Below are 17,291 nucleotides of genomic sequence, written 5' to 3' on the forward strand. Positions count from 1 at the left end.
TAGTTACAAACTCTGACCTGTTGAGTTCTCACCTATTAGAAAAAATCCAAATTGAAACTTGGTTAGTTATCCCTACAGCATACTTTGTTGACAAGTCTCTTGTGACAAACTCTATCAAAAGCCTTGGCAACATCAGAAAGGACAAATCAACTAGAGGCTCATTATCAGCCATATCTATAATGGTCTATTCAGGAAAAAGCCCACCATGACATGCCAGTATTTTAAAGTGGGATTATGGAAATAAGATGATGCATGGTGATTTTTAGCAAGTGCCCATATGTTCCTAAACTGTATCCCATGTTGAATAAGTTGCACCAGCCTCACATCCTTTATGGAGGTTACCTTACTCTTTCTATCTAAAAGCCTTTGAACTTCACCTCTTCTATTCTGTATACAAGAACTTCTTCCTGCCTCCTTTTGTTACTCTTAGATTGTAAATTCCCAGAGAAGTGGCTATTACAGTTCAAAAACTGACACTATTTTACTCCAGGTAGGCGCATTATTCTAAAGCCTTGTGTCAAGTTTTGTCAGAACTCTTGAAAATTCTAACTTATGTGTTTTGACAAATGTGCTTCTAATTTGTTGACTTGTAGACAGTTTTTTTTTTGTGGTGATTGACCTTTAATTATCAAAGCAGTATCTATAGAGTTACTTCTGGTTCAAATGAAGCTTGTTGACAGTTTTTTTTTGTGGTGATTGAACTTTAATTATCAAAGCAGTATCTATAGAGTTACTTCTGGTTCAAATGAAGACCAGCCCCTCTATCTCAAATGGTTGAATTTATCCTTAGACTGGCAAACACATTGAATCAACGCATCTTTTAGTGCTCTTTCCAAATATACTAATTGCTCTAATCACAAATTCCATCCTGACCAACATTGGTTAAAATATCATCTTAGCATCAAATGGGTCTTTAGCCTATTTTTATAGGTAAAATAACTTAGGCTACAACCTAAGTAAAAAGAACGAAACAAAGACTCAAAAAGGAACTTGCAAAGGAAATCAACTTTTTAATAAATTACTTAATTTTGATGCATGACTTGTTTCTTTAATTTATTACTAGTATGCTATCTATTAGTTTCAATTCTTATGTGCACAGAGCATATGTAATGCTGCCAACAGCAGTAACTTGACTATACAGCCAGACTATAAAGATCACACACAAACCAATGGACCTGTAAAAAAAAAATCCATTCTAGTCATAAGAACAAAAATCTTAAAAGAATCAAACTTCTCTGCCAGTGACAAGAAGGGTAGTTTCCTGAAAGACATGCATGACAGCATATAGATAAATGATGTTTGTTTTTATTTTTTAATTGACTTATGAGAGCATAGTACTGTCACACAAGGATTACAGATTAGCAATAGAACAAGTGTAAACTAAAGATCCTACTGCAGTGAGGTGCTGAAGTGTTGAGTTGGACACCAAAAAACCTGTAAGAGGTGAGGGCATAGTAATCACAATAGACATGTGTCTTGGTTTGATGAAAATATAACAGGGAGAGGTCTCTCACTTTCAGGAATTTGGAGGAATTAAGAGCCAGCAAAAAAATGAAATCATAATCCATCCCCAGGAAGGTAGCAAGACTCTGGAAGGGACAAAGAAAGCCTTATCCCTCTCACGCCAAGATATAAAAAGCCAACTAAAACAATTAAAAATGGCTGTAGTAGAGTCTATTCTAGTCTGTCAGAGCTTGACTTAATTGTCCCATTTTCAGTACAAGCATTGAGAGAACAGACATAATCCTCCTCCAGGACACCTATGGGTGCATCTTCAGGTGTTATTCTTGCCTTGGTTAGGAGCTGATGTAGACTACTGGACAGTCTTGTTTATAGACAACCACATGGTTGTCTCCACCCAGCACCCATGTGGTTGAATATGTATATGATGCAGCATAGGGCTTCATCTGGCATTCCAAGGAGATGGCTATACCATCTCAGGGTACATTGCACAACTTGCAGAGTGAATGAAATTCGGATTGGATGAAACAAGAGGTGTTGCTGATAAAACCATAACAATATGTTCCCTATATTTCATCCTTTGGATTGAGTTGCATCCACCTTTCTCAAAGTTGGGGTAGTTGTTGGTCAAGTTTTTGTGCCATACACTACGACTGGGTCTGTTTTAAATATCAATATCTTTGTGAGGCAGATGACAACAGGGCTGTGCCAAATTTTGTTATGTCTCCCCAGGATGAAAGTTGCCTTGGCAATTTATGTATTGACATTACTCTTGAGTAACGTATTACTTAACAGAATGGAACAAAGGAACATTAAGTCCTTCACAACTGCTACTTGGTTTTTACATACTTTGACAGCAGGAGGAGTTTTTTAGATCATTGTGGATTGATAAATACGATTTCCGTTTTGCTCCAGCTGATGTTGACTCAATTTTGCCAGCTTCTTCTCTGATGACTGTTGGTGCTGCATCAAGTTCCTTGAGGGTGGTTGTTGAGAGTGTCAGGTTGTCAGCAAAGTCAGTATTGCTCAAAAGTCTGTCACCTAACTGCAGGCTGAAGTTCAGTTGTGTAGGGGTCCTCATCATTGCATAGTCAATGGTGGAGTTAAATAGTTTGGGAGCTGCAGCACATCCCTGCCAAATTCCTATTCAAATGCTGAATAACTGGCTTATTTCCAGTTGACTTGGACACAGCTTGATTTGTTCATACAGTCTAAAGACAGCAATAATTCTGGTTTTGAGTACAATCCACAGCAACTTCCTATATACAGAGTTAAAAGTAGCCTCAAAGTAAAAAAAAAACCTATCAATGCCTTCTGTCATAACTCTTACACCCTTTTTATCACTTGCTGCAGAGTGAATATATATTTCCTCATGGAATAGCCATACATGACTTCTGTTTAATTCTTCAGTTTCTTAGAAGTATATAGGAGCACCTGTCAAGGAGGGTCATTGCAAGCAGTTTAGGAGGTACAGAGAGCAATCTAATGCTCTTGTAGTCAAGAGCATTGACTCCTGGATCCTTTTCATTTCTATTCTGGCAGTGTTATTCCATCCCACCAATCCTTTAGAATGATCTAAACTTGCAAAACTATGCAGAAGAGTATTTGAAGCCACAGCAGCAAGGAAATACCCTATATTCCAGGATCTTCTTCTGAAAGGGTTTGTAGGCTTAGAGAATATGAACATCTATACCAAGTGTGTTGAGAAAGTATAGTGCTCTTTGAGAAGATATCTTCTAGAAATCAGGGATGAGCAGTGTGTGCCACAAAAGTTACAGCACTAGATTCTCATTCCTTGAAACCTACACACCAGAAGACCCCCTTTACCATTTTCTTATCCAGGCTTCACAGTGACACCCTCCCCCTCCTGGGTCAGAGCCCTTACCACACAGCCAGGATGGTGACAGCAGCAGTAAATCCAGGGGGGATAAATTAGACAACCCCCCCCCAAAAAAAAATTAAAATGGGAAATTTGTCTGGTAGGGTCAACATTCTTATAGATTTTAAGTAATACAAAAGGAAAATGTATGCTGTAAATCTTGTTGTGATGAGGATAAAAACTGAGTGATTTATTTACTTTATAAAGTAAAATTTAAGACAATACTGTCTTGAAGGCTAACCAAATTCAATTTGGATCTTAATCCCATTAATGTAGAGTAATGCATGCACAACAAGTAGGTAAGTTGCAATGATCTCCACATGAGAAGTTTGTTTTGTGAAAATACAGTTGGGAAGAATGGCAGGCTGCTGCCAAGTAAGCCAAATGCTGTTATGACCTCAGGCTCCTAATGTTGTTGAACTTCATACAAATCATTCATGTTCTTTTTCAGAATTTATATGCAAGTCTACACCCCTTTTTATTACTTAGTCATCAATCATTTAAAAACAGACATAAAAAAGCATATACTTTCTCAAAAACAAACAGTTGGTTGATAGCAGACCTTGGTTGGTTGATACAACCTTAGTTAGAATGGGAAGCAATTAATATACTTAAGGAGATATGGTTATGATGGAGCTTCATTTATGAGTGGCTGGTTTCAATGTTGGCCTGTTATACTATGTGAAATTTTTTCCATATGCAAGTCACTCCTTAAACTTAGCTGTGTGTCATTTGTGGAACATGCCTGTTATAAGGAAGTTTCTAGGAACATTGAAAGAACTAATTAATTTCTCTAGAACTTCACCTAAATGCTCTGCAATTTTCAAACAATTTGTTCAAGCAAGTAATCTTATCACCAGGACAAAAAGTGTAAGGCTGAACAAATTTTATGAGACTTGATGGGCAGAGCACTTAAAATCAATCATTTTATTTAAAGAGATGGTCAGTAGTATCTGTAAGACTATGAGGGAAATTCAAGAACAACCTGATTCAGATTCTAAATGTTCAGGCAAAGCTTTTGGTTTGCTATCTGCTATTGAGAGATACATTATTGTTGCAGCTGTGGCTACTGTCAGTAAAGGTTTTTAGTCTGTCATAAAATTTATTGACATCTTTGCATTCAGAAACTATACATCTTGTATACTTCATCACTTATGCTGACATTCTCAAGAACAGAGCTAAGAGACATGAGAGAGAGAGAGAGAGAGAGAGAGAGAGGAGTGAGGCTATTTTTCATCCACTTTTTCATGAAGGGACTGAGTTGTGTCAAGATTATGAAATCAGCATTAGAGTACCCAGGTGAGCTCCAAAACAAAACAAACCAAAGGTTTATATCAACCAACCAAGGTCTAGTTTCAACCAACTGTTTGGTTTTGAAAAAGTCTTTATTTTTTTATTTCTGCTTTGAAATGTTGGAAAACTAATTAACCAACAGGTGTGTAGACTTCTATATAATGAGAATAAAAAACCTATTGTTACATAAAAGGGTCTTTTATCAAGAATAATGCCCATTCTACATTGCAGAGATTTGGGGGCATGAGAAAGCAGCTCAGGTAAAGAGTGTTCAATTAGGGTACTTTAAGAGATTGTTTGGGCTGCATAGAACAACTCATTCTCAGTTTTTAAATGGCAAACTAGGTATATAGCCACAAAAAATTAAAGACTAGTCTCAATTATTAAGTTTTGGTTGATAGTTGTCCAGTTTTTAAGTGACAGGTTGCTTTAGGCAGCTTATGAAGATTTACTCTCACAGGGGAAAAAAAAGATCATGGCCACTAAAAATAAAAGACATTTTTGACAAAACAGGGTTTTCTTTTGTTTGGAATGAGTGTAGAGGACCAATAGACATAAATACAAATTGGGAGAATAAGATTAAGATAGTACTAGAGAATCAAATGATTCAAAAATGGAGTGAGGAAATAAAAAATTAGAAACGCTAAAATTTTATAATGATGATAAGGTGGTTTATGGGCAGGAGTTCTACCTTAAACTGAATTTACCAGCTTGATATTTGACAGTGTGGATGCAGCTCAGGACTAACTGCCAGCCAATTAGTGCAAAATTTAAAAGATATTCTAAAGAAAGATGTTCCAATGAAGACAGATATACTTGCCTGCTTTGCAGAGTTAAAGAGGATTATTTAGTGCATTGCTTAAACTAGTGCCAAGGGCTCTCTACAATCAGGAAATAATGAGTTGACACTTCCAGGTGTCTTACATAGTACATTGCTTCAGTTTATTTGTAGAATAGCAAGGTAACTGGAAATTTTGCTAAATGAAAAATATGTAAATAAAACAATCCCAGTATAAAGTAAATGTAATGTTTTGTTTATGTGTTGAGTGTTCTTCTCAATGACTGTATTTTTAAGTATTAAGTACTATTATTAGGTTAATGTAGTGATTCATTTAAGTGTTTTATGATGATTGCTGACCAAAGATTATGCTATTTATGCCTTTTGTTTATGGCTATATATTTGGCTTTAAAATATACTTATCTTATCTATCATACAATTTGTGATAAAGATGCATACACTATTGGGGTTGGGGGTATAGTATATTGCTATTAGTAATGAAATGGGGCCTACATAAGAATCCAAGGTTTTTTGAAGTTGCTTTTAAAATTTGATGAGGTTTCTTCCTTGACTCCCTACTCTGCACTGATACCCAGTAGATTGGTGTTATGTTGTGTATTTCAGAAGAGGGTATAAACTAGACTCTAAATGTCTTACCTTAGGTGAACTTAAAATTATCAGCCTAACCTCAGTTGTTGTCAGAATATTCAAGTGCATAGTCAATGATTTAATCCATATTTGGCCACCAACAAGATCTTCTCACCCAAGCAGCATGGCTTCCAGTAAGGGAAATCAATTGAAACAAACTTTCTGGGGTCATACAAGGAAATCACAGATCTATCCAGCTGCCCTGCTGTTTTTGGACTTCACCAAGGCCTTTGACAAGGTTCTCACAGTCAACTGCACTCCAAAATTTCCACTGTTGGCATTAATCAGGCTGTTGTAGACTGGCTAATGAAATTTCTTACAAATCACAAGCAGAAAGTTTGCTTATTTGCTACAGGTGACCAGTCAATTTACTATGACAAGGCCAAAGTAATGAACAGAGTACCACAGGGTACTGTACTGGGTCCAACTCTTTTTCTGCTGTACATCAATGAAATATTCAACCATATAAACAATGACAAGCAATAGTTTTCTGATGATCCAAAACTCTTTGGTATTGCATACCCCCAAAGCAACCAGCATGACAAAGATGAGCTACAAGATTGGGCCCAAGACTGGCTTCTCCAATTCAACATAGGCAAATGCTTGACATTACACTTTGGACCTAATAACCTAATGGCTAACTGCACAATTTATAACCCCAAAGCAAAAGTAAGAGAGCAATTAGAGAGCAGAACAGAAGAAAGGGATCTTGGTGTCATCATTGAGGATAAGTTTAAATTTCATGGCCATGTTCAGCATGATGTTTCCCATGCAAGCCCTGGTCTTGGATTATTAAAATGGACAATTAATAGCAGACAGGTATCTATATTTATAAAACTAGTCTAAATAAAGCTTTTGTCAGACCCCACCTTAATTTTGGCATATGTCTTGCTTATCAACAAGATGTGAGGCTCATTAAAAATGTACAGAGACAAGCAACAAAATGAACAAGAAGTCTTACATCAACCTCATATCAAGCTCCCAATCAAGAGTCCCCTAGTCATTCTTTTCAAGAAGAGTCGAAAACCACTGGAATAAACTGTCAGTAGGCTACTCTCTCCATCCAGTCCTTTGAAAACCAACTTGACAAGGAGTGGGAGAAGAAGCAGTGCAGTCATCAACCCAAGAGCACAAGAGGTCTGGAAGACCTTAAAGCTCTCAGATGGATTAAGGTAAGATGAATTGTTTTGCTAGGTTAATCCTCAGGGAAAAAATGATCCTGCTCTAGAGTATTTCTATTTTATAGCCTAGCAAGTCACTACAAGAGAAAAGCATATAATAAGTCTATTCTTAGTCACCGAATCAGTTTTAAAAACTTCTGCCAGCTCTCTTTTTATCCTTTGGTAAGCGAGATTTTCCGCCATTTTTATAATTTAAAATCTTCTTATTCAGCTCATTTATTGTACAGTGATGCTATCTATAACTATTTGACTTGTTTGTTTACCGTTCGGCCGCTTCATAAGTGTTCTAAGCCTTTTCCTTGCTTTTTATTTTAGTCGATTTTGCATTATAAGCTTCTTAATGCAAGCATTTAAGATGATTTGGATAGGTCAGTTTAAAATAATCTATCAATCATAAAACAGTTTATAGTCCATATAAATCTTATATATTTTACAGTTTGGAGGAGCCGAAAACCATAGAAACATCAGTGAGCATGAATTTCAAAAAGAAATTTCATATCAGAAGTTCCCAAGACGAAGTAAAAGTATTGGTCGACTATTCATAGCATTTTTGGACCTGAAAAGAGCTTTTAACTCAATATATAGAAATTTTTTTATACTTTTTGTGTGGGAGTAAAACAAGGATATGCTTAATCTCTTAAGTTTTTTTCCTTGTTTGTTAATGATTTAGATAGTTTTTAAAAATTAAAGGAGTCCCTCATGTATATTTTGGTTAGTTTAGGCTATCACATTAGTCATGTATGTTAGTTATGGATGACATAGCTCTTGGGGTGAATGGTAGAGCTAATCTTCATAAGCAATTAGACATAATAAAAATATATGGAAAAGAAGGATTTATTGTTAAATCCTAAGATTTCAGTAGTATTAGTATTTAGGATAAAAGAGGGGGGGGGGTTGATTCTGTGGTTGAATTTCATTTTTGAAGAATAATTTTGTATATGGGTATTATGTTTATCTTTGTAAAGGGGGTGTCTAGGCATGTAGAAGATTGCAATTTAAAGGGTAGTAGGTTAATAAATATACTTTTGAGAGCAAGTTAGGAAAGTTAGGTAATATGGAGGTTCAGAAAAGAATATTACAGTCAAAAGTAGCTTCAAGATTAGATTATGGGTCTGAGATTCCGGTTTTTGATAAAGCAGCTAAGCTAGAAGTAGTTCAGCAAAAATGTTTTAGGAGAAATTAGACTTTAAGGATTCATTTGGTTGTGTTGTACTAAAAGGCGATTTGGAGCTTTTCATTTTAATGACTGTTAGATTGATTAGAATGGCTAAAATTCGAGAGAAAATGATTTTTTTATCTAGACTTTGGCTTCTTAAATCACCTTACTTGAAGATTTTGATGGACGGTAAACGTGATTTGCGGACAAATTGAATGAAGAAATATTCGAACTGTGTGGCCTGTCGAAGATGTAGAATGAAGGAGAAGGCCCGATGGATGAGAGTGTGTCGGAATGAAAAACAGTACAGCGAACCCTAAAGGACCAAGAAATCCAAGAGTGGTAATGAAAAAATAAACTGAATTTGATAATTCGAATAAAAAGTATCCAGCAATTCAGAAGAATTTAGGACTTCAGCGGCCCGCAAGGTCCTCTACTCAGGCTACATCCCTGGGCCTGTTTGTTGTTACTGAATTACCAACAGAAATGCGCTGCTATATACAATGTTGTTATACTAGTGTTTCAATTTATAGGTAAATTTGCTATGATTTTAGCTGGGTACAGGGAGCTACAAGAAGGTCTGGGATGGTTCAGTTAGAAGATAAGTGGGTATTTGCTAACTCGGAAAACTATTCTGCTGAACGAATGAAACTTTCAATTTAGGCCCAAAAAAGTGTTTCTATATCGTTGTTAAACTAAGTATATAATTTGGGGATGAAAGTTTTGGGAAAAAAGTGGATCTTGGAAATTGCTTTCAAATATATATTTCAAATCCTTCCCCATCTTTAAGACTTTATATTTGAATTATACGCTGAAAGAATTCGCAGAACATTCTGACATTTATTTATTTTTCTTTCACTAGTCTCATCTAGGTTCAACTTTCCTCAGATGTTGCTCATTATTTTTCTTACCTTTACATTACCAACGCTACCACAAACTCTTCTTAGCTACAATTTGCATAAAGCCGACCTATTGGCAAATAATCTTCTTGTATCCCAGCCAGTTCAAATCCTCTTTTGTGGATTAGCTCCCAAGACATCACAAAGATTTTAAGTTCCTGGGAAGCAAGCGTAAAAAAAAAAAAAAAAAACATTCCCTTACCCACCATGTTGGCACTCAGAAGAAGCTATTCAAATTTAAACCCAAGGAATTAGTACCCTAAATAACGTTGAAAAATACACGTAATTTGACAAAATTATTTAAAAAAGAGAAATTCATGTCTATTCAAAATTTTGTATGATTTATAAGTGTAATGTTATGAAAATATTAAGGATTTATAGCAATTGTAAAATATTGACTAGTGTGTCTTATTAATGAGCTGATCGCAAATATATTAGCCTTTAAGCATCCCAACGAGCACTCTACCTGTTGCCTAAATGTTAGCTGATGTTATCGAAGCAGTCAGTAAGTAAATTCCATATCAAGTGTTTGCCCTGTGTCTGTTGTATTACATAGCTCTAGCCCAAACGGACCTCTAGGGTTGGGGAAAATATGTTAACATAGTCAATGTTAAGAAACAGAATTTGTTTCTTTTGTTAATATTTTTTACAAATTGATCTTGTGTTTCCAGGTAACACTCAATAGTTAGATGAATGAAAAGAACCTTGTTCTAGTTGAGTCCCGCCAGGTTGACACAAACAACGTTAACGTCAGCAATTATTTTATTTGTTTTGTTGTTTGTCCCTTTTTTTCTTTTCTTTTTTTTTTGTTTCCTTGCTGCCCTGGATAACCAAGTAGACAACTGATTAAATTTGCGCTTGTTAAATGTCAACCTAAATGACGTAACTCGCAAAAGCCGAACAAAGGTTCCCGCATCACCTCACGCTGCCCATGCAGCGTAGATCTAGTTTGAGCCCATATTCAAGGAATATCATCATTTTTCTTTAGAAATAATCTTTCTTTTCCCCCTTTTATGTCTCTTAAAGGGGACCAGTACCAGTATTCTTATAATAGTTGTCTACAGAGAAAATAAGCTTACTACAAGTACAAAATGAACAGCCATGAAAGAGCAAAACATGAGCAACAAAAATTAAACCAAAGTAAAACATTTATTGCGTAGACACTGTGAATCTGTTTTTCCCTTATAAAGGAAGTGCAATACGAATATTATTGAAATTAAAGAAGGCTTGAAGATTTCACTATATATATTTTTGGTTAGAGGAGAAAAATAAATTTGGTTAGAGGAGGACTGTATCTACGACTGTGGAAAATTGCTGATAGTTACCCAGACACCAGAGCTCAAAAATATTCATGACGAAGAGCTTCATGAAAATTCTCGACTTGATAATGAATAGCACTGTTATGAATTACACCATTCTTACAAAAATGTGTTAATATAAGACCCACCGATCATTTTTCAAAGCTTGTTCGGTCGTTTCCGAAAATGTTAAGTTTTCTTATTGGTTAAGGTTTTAACAAAACAATTACCTCTGTTTTCAAGAAGTTTATCCCAAACTACCCGAGAAGCATCTCAAGGACGGATAAATTATCGGACATAAGTTTATTGAATGAAAAAGCAAATTTATCACAAAATCAAGACAACTTTGTTATTTTAAAAGTGTCTTTTCAAATACAAATAAAAGATTACTCGCATGGAGCGTTTTCGCAGAATGTGACGTTGGCTATTTTACAAAAAAAAGATAATAACAACAAAAACGAATAGAACCTATGAAATTTTTTTTTAGTGGCTTCTACATTCCACGAGCATGATGACAGGGTAACCCTTGCAACATGCTCTTCTACCTTCATATTAACGAGTTGTTTCACCATTTTACCAGAATCAGGGACATTATACGGACCTGGAAGAGAATAAAAGATTGTTCTTCAAATTATAATTTACCAATAATTATTAGTAAACTGATTAAGCAAAGCAAAACACTCATGACTACTCATGACGTTTAGCCTTGCTTCTCGGATTCTGTGTTGTTGTACTACTTTCACTAGATAAATTTCTAAACAAATAGGACAACACCATAAACTATCTAACAATTTTTGCTTCCGTATTTACTTAAAACTAAAGCTTTTTCTTTCGTTGATATAAGGGTTACATTTTTTTTGCAGTAGTGTCTTTAATTTTTTCAATGAAAATACGCATTTTTCAATGAAGATACAAAAAGAAAACATTTTTCAAAATCTAAGGGCAAATACCCCTGCCCAATTGACACCATCACCTGATTAGTGCTAGATCTATTTTTTGGTCCAACTACTAAACCACTTGGGTCTCAAATCTCAGTTTTCATTTTTTCAAAATCAATTCTCAGTGGCATTTTTCAAAATCTGGGGAGGGGAATTGACACAAACTCCTTTAAATTACACATATAAGCTTGATGTGTCTCTTCTGGTTTGTTCATTACATAATCTGAGTTTTCAAATTACTGATTTTAAGTTAATATTCAAATAAAGAAATATAGAATTATAGCACGTCAAGTACAGAGTTCAGAAGGCATATGTCCTTTCAAACTTCACACATGCAGATTAGGGTGGTGCTTATTTTTCAAGTTTGAAAATATGACCTTCTTACCTCTTAATTTTGTTCAGGTACATGAAATAATACACCATGTAAAATTTCACCCTTATATTAGAATATTTAGGGGTAGCTTTCTGGTATGTGTTGAATACTTTTCATTTTATAATATAAGACTAGTTCAACTGTGTTTAGAAAATCAATTAGCATCTTTGATATTAAATTACATATTTTCATATGCCATTGCCATTGACATGCTGTTTACAAATATGATTGTTCTACTATAGAGGTCAAATGATGCAATGACGTCATCAACCAGGTCTCAGATGGGAGTCTATCTTCTTGGCAGCACTGTGACTGTACTAAATAGAAGTGAATTACCATCCATACATATGGCACTTGGTCTATTTCTACATAACCACCCGGAAAAGGGTGAAACAATCAGACGATCTTTGACTTCAACTATCAAAGAAATAGCTACATCTTGGTATAAAGCCAGGATTCCAACTAGAGATGTGCAGAATTGTCAAACTAAACAGGAGAAGCTATTTGAAGGATGGTGCTTATTGAAAAAGAATAAAGGTAGGCAATCAGTTAAACAACAATCAAGAGAAGCAGAGTTTCTATGTAAGCTGGACAACCTTTTTGACATCGCTCACGCGAACGCCATGAACCTAATGAAAATACCAGAAGATATACAGTTTTTACTGGCTCAAAGATAAAAAGGTAGAAAATTGTTGGTAGGGATGAAAAATTAGCCAGAAAGGAGAAACAAGTTGTAAAAAGGCTAGAAAAGACATTAGCGAGACAACACACCACAGAAGAAAGAGAAAAGGGGCAAAATGACAGCAAAATGATGGATATGATATTGTCATCTAGCAGTGATAAAGAAGATACACACAATAGTGATGAGGATACTGTGAGCTGCAAGGCAGGACCAACACAAGAAAAAAGACAGAGAGGTAGAAAAGTAGTTATAACTCCACAACTTGCAGCAACGTTAGACAGAACCAAAATATCTGACCGTAAAGCAATGTTCGTCATTAGTGAAACTGCCAAAAGTTTGGGACATAACATCACTGATCTAGCTCTTAATCGTAACTAAATTCGTCGATTAAGAATGAAAAACCGGTCCGTAGAGTCTGTCGCCTTGAAAGCCGGGTTTCAAGTTAACGTACCACTAGTAGTTCACTGGGATGGCAAGCTCACTGATGGCTTAACAAGCAAAGAGCAAGTTGATCGACTATCCGTCATAGTTTCAGGAAAAGGGGTCTCCCAGTTATTGACAGTTGCAAAACTGACCAGTGATACAGGTGAAGCCCAAGCATCAGCTGTATACTCTGCAATAGGAGACTGGTGCATCACAGAAAACATCCGTGCAATTCGCTTTGACACAACCAGCTCCAGCCCTGGTCGACTGGCTGGAGCGTGTGTTCTATTGGAACAGAAGATTGGTAAGGAGCTTTAGTCCCTTGCATGCAGGCATCACGTCATGGAGCTGCTCATCGGTGCAGTATTTCAATTTCGTCTTGGATCAGCATTTGCTCCTCAAGTTCCAATATTCACTCGTTATCAACAGTACTGGATGTTTGTTGATCAATCCAGGTTTGAAAAAGGAATGTCAAGCGATGCCGTATCTAAGTCAGTTCAAGATATCGAGGACAGCACCACTGAGTTTGCTAAGGGTTATTTTAGAGAAAGTCAACCAAGGGATGATTACAGAGAATTTTTGGAGCTAGTTATAATCTTTCTGGACTCGGTTCCTGAGAGGGGAATCCGATTCATAGCACCTGGGGCTATACACCATACACGATGGCTGTCAAAGGTCATCTAGAGTCTAAAAATTTGGATGTTCAGAGGGTAGTTTCATTTGAGTAAGAAAGAAGAAAAGGGGTTGCAAGATGTGTCTATCTTCGCAGCACGTGTTTATCTAAGACTGTGGATGACAGCTTCAAAACCAGCTAGTGCACCATATCATGATTATCAATTATTAATATCACTGTTGAACTATTTGGCAATCAATTCAGAAATTTCCAGAGTGACGTCCATGAAGATGGCTAACCATTTGTGGTATCTATCTCGATGGTTTAATCGATGGCAAAGAAACAACCTGGCCTTTGCTGACAGACCTAAATCGACCAAAAGCTGCTGCAATATGTAACGTTACCCAGGCGATGTAAATGTAATTTCCACGTTTTAAGTTTGACATCTTACATAGGCTAATTTCAACTCGTTTCAAGTTTTAAATTCGCTCTATTTCACTCATCTATTTCAGTGAAATCCGTCTAATGGGGACACCAAAACATACAAGAAATGAAAGGTTACAAAAAAAAAAAAAAAAAAAAAATCTACTGTATGAACCACAAACCCATGGCCACCTGTGTTATTGGCACCGCTCATACCAGTAGTTTGGGCTGTGGCAGTACCACAACTTCTATCAGTACTGCTTTTGACAGTATACGATCTACAGGGAATGAGTGCCAGAATATTTGGGCAGAGTGAAGAATAGAATTCTCCGACTCTAGCAGCTGGCGCTCTTATTCTAAAGCTTAATCCAGTTCCTGGGTTAAGCTTTCCTAAACTGTATCTTTCCTTGCAGAAGATCTCAGTGATATCTATACATGAAGCTCTCCCTGTACTAACCGTCCTTATTAACAATCTGAGACTATAGCTTGGTGGAAATAATAAAATGTAGCATAGATAAGAAAAAAGATAAAAATATTACGATTCACATGTTAACGGCTATACAAGAACTTTAACCGCTGTAATATCTCCGTATGTATGGCCGGTGAGTCATAGCTGGTCTGTCTATTCTAAGCACTCAGCTTTTTTGCGAGCCTTATTAATAATAGACGCACGGAAAAAATATTAAAAGAATAGACCCAGCTAAAAAGAAATCAAATAAAAAAAATAATAATAATAATAATAATAAATAAATCAGACAAAATAAGAAACAAAACTCTCATAGAATAAATTAAGGAAAAATCGCAATCCAAGAAGGATTGTGCTCTAATTAACCCTCCGGGACTATTATAGTTCTGTAGAAATTAATTATAATAATATTGAAATAAAATTGTGTTAGCAGTACGTTAATACAGTTAAAATATGTTTTTCTTTATTTATTTTTTATTTACTTTACGATTCCTGAACCTTGTTAAACCAACCAAACTCCTGTTATTTTCATCTGACGTACTTCTATTCGAACAAGAAAGACAGAAAAGAAGAAAAGAAAGAAAAAACAAAATACAACTAAAAAGAGACACTAAAACTTCAATGGTAGTCCAGAAATTCTGTATAACTTTTGATTGCCTGGAATTAACAGACACTTTGAAAAAAAAAATCCTGTGAGAAACAGGCTTAACCCCTCTCCTACCTACTATAGTTTAGTTTTGCTTGTCTGCAAAATACTTTTTTATATCTTTTATACTTGTAGAGAATTTTTTTTTTCTTTTTGTCTAAACCAGAGGTGGCCACGTCATTGGTTTTTAAGACCAAAAAGGGAACCAAAAATTTTGTAGGGCTTCAAGTCACATAGATGTATTACACACAGGAGTAACGTATGAACAATAGATCTTAAGTTCCACGACTTCCAGAGCATTTTCGTCAATCAGTATCATGTCAGAAGTACTTTAGAACAATGCTTTATTAATTTCTTTATAAAGCTGATATAATAGGAAAAAATTAGGTAATAAAAGAAAAAAAAAAATATTATATTCATAGTCAATCGAGTAAGTAGCACAAAAACGAATAATTTCCCCAATATTTCTACCCATCATTAAGTGACTTCTCTTTCCAGAATTAAATTTAAAATTCAAATGAAGACCATTAGAACTAAAAAAGAAGCCGATTAGTAATCGGCTTCTTTTTGACTGCCTGTCACAGCTCCCAAAATCCAAGTTTTACTGTTTAGATCAAATGTGAATAATAGACTCTTCTATTCATGAAACGCTGTGTATAAGGGAACTTTTTATAAAATCACTCTCATAACAGAGCATTCGTCCCTGAAGTATTATGGAATGAAGTTAAACTTTATGCTAAAGAGTGGAGGGTTGAAGGGACGGCAGCTCTCCTAATAAGCAGGTCATTTTACGTTGGTTTTAGATCACTTTTCACTTTCATTTCAAAAAATTATTTTATTCCATTCCAGTTCTTTTTAACATCGTATTGAGAATAGGGAATTTACCACCAGAATCATAGTTTAGCTTAGATCAGTCAGATCAGCCCTGTTTAGCTTTTTGGCAATTCTAGCGTATATGGTCATTTATTGAAACTTTCCAAATTTTCTCTGGTAATTTGAGTTAGATAATGTTTCATCAGCGTCAGTTCCGCACTGAAAAAAAAAATCGCACTTTGAACTTTTTTTTTTACACATAAACCTCAGTTAGAAAAAAAAAATTGTCTACTTACTACCAGCATATATATTATTCCAGTGTGAGGCCGTTTTCCAGTACATTTCATAAGATTGTTTATACTGTCCAGCGACAATGGCATCCAGCGGATCATCCGGTTCTGGTGTCGCCAATAGTGCTTGGATGCTTATAAGCACTGACCGGACTGTCATCGATGCAGCCCTGAAAAAAAGGCATAAAGGCATTAAATATGATCAAGGGAGAAAAGACAACAGAAAAAAAAGACCCATTGACCAAGGATATATTTTTCTCACAATTTGATCATCTCATCATGTCGCAATTGTCCAGCTATCCAATTTTGGTTTAAGGCAATAGATACATTATGCAAAGAATAGGCGATATAGTAAAACTAAAATCATATGGTACGATAATATAGTAAATATCTAATTTACTAAACGAACAATAATTGTATTAGAAGTCTAAGTTTTCTTGAGAACTGCGTAATATTTTTTTCTTTCTAAAAATTGACATACTACCATTTTCTGGTAAAGCGATCTAGATAGATCACGACTTTTGGAAAATTCCTTTTCTCCTCCCCGTCTCCTTGATATGACTGAAACTTGAGTTGACTGAAATTAGAGATTCCTGGACGTTCAAGGCTTTGAGCATAATAAGGAGGAGTCAATCAATTCGAATAGCCTGTTTTTTAATCAGTTATTTGATCTAATTTTTGATCGATAAACTTATTTATTGGTGAGATTTTTAGTAAATTGGTTTTCTTTATTTTATATTATATTTCATAGACAACGTCTGTTTGTTAAACAGCCAAAATCATTCGCTTAAGTTGTATTCAAAAAATTCCTTGTTATCTTCTTTTATTTGTATGTGCTAAATATTAAAAAACAAACAAAATAAGAGTTGATTTGATTATCCGAACTTTCCACGTAGAGGAAAGGGGGAGGGGGAATTGGTTAGAAAGTGCGAAGAAACACTGGGATAAGTAAAAGATTAATTTCATATTGCTAAAGTCGAATTTATCAGAGGATATAATTTCCAGCAGTATTTTAATCGAAGAAGTATTTT

The sequence above is a fragment of the Artemia franciscana genome, chromosome 1, assembly GCF_032884065.1.
Source record: "Artemia franciscana chromosome 1, ASM3288406v1, whole genome shotgun sequence".
Classification (NCBI taxonomy): Eukaryota; Metazoa; Arthropoda; class Branchiopoda; order Anostraca; family Artemiidae; genus Artemia; species Artemia franciscana.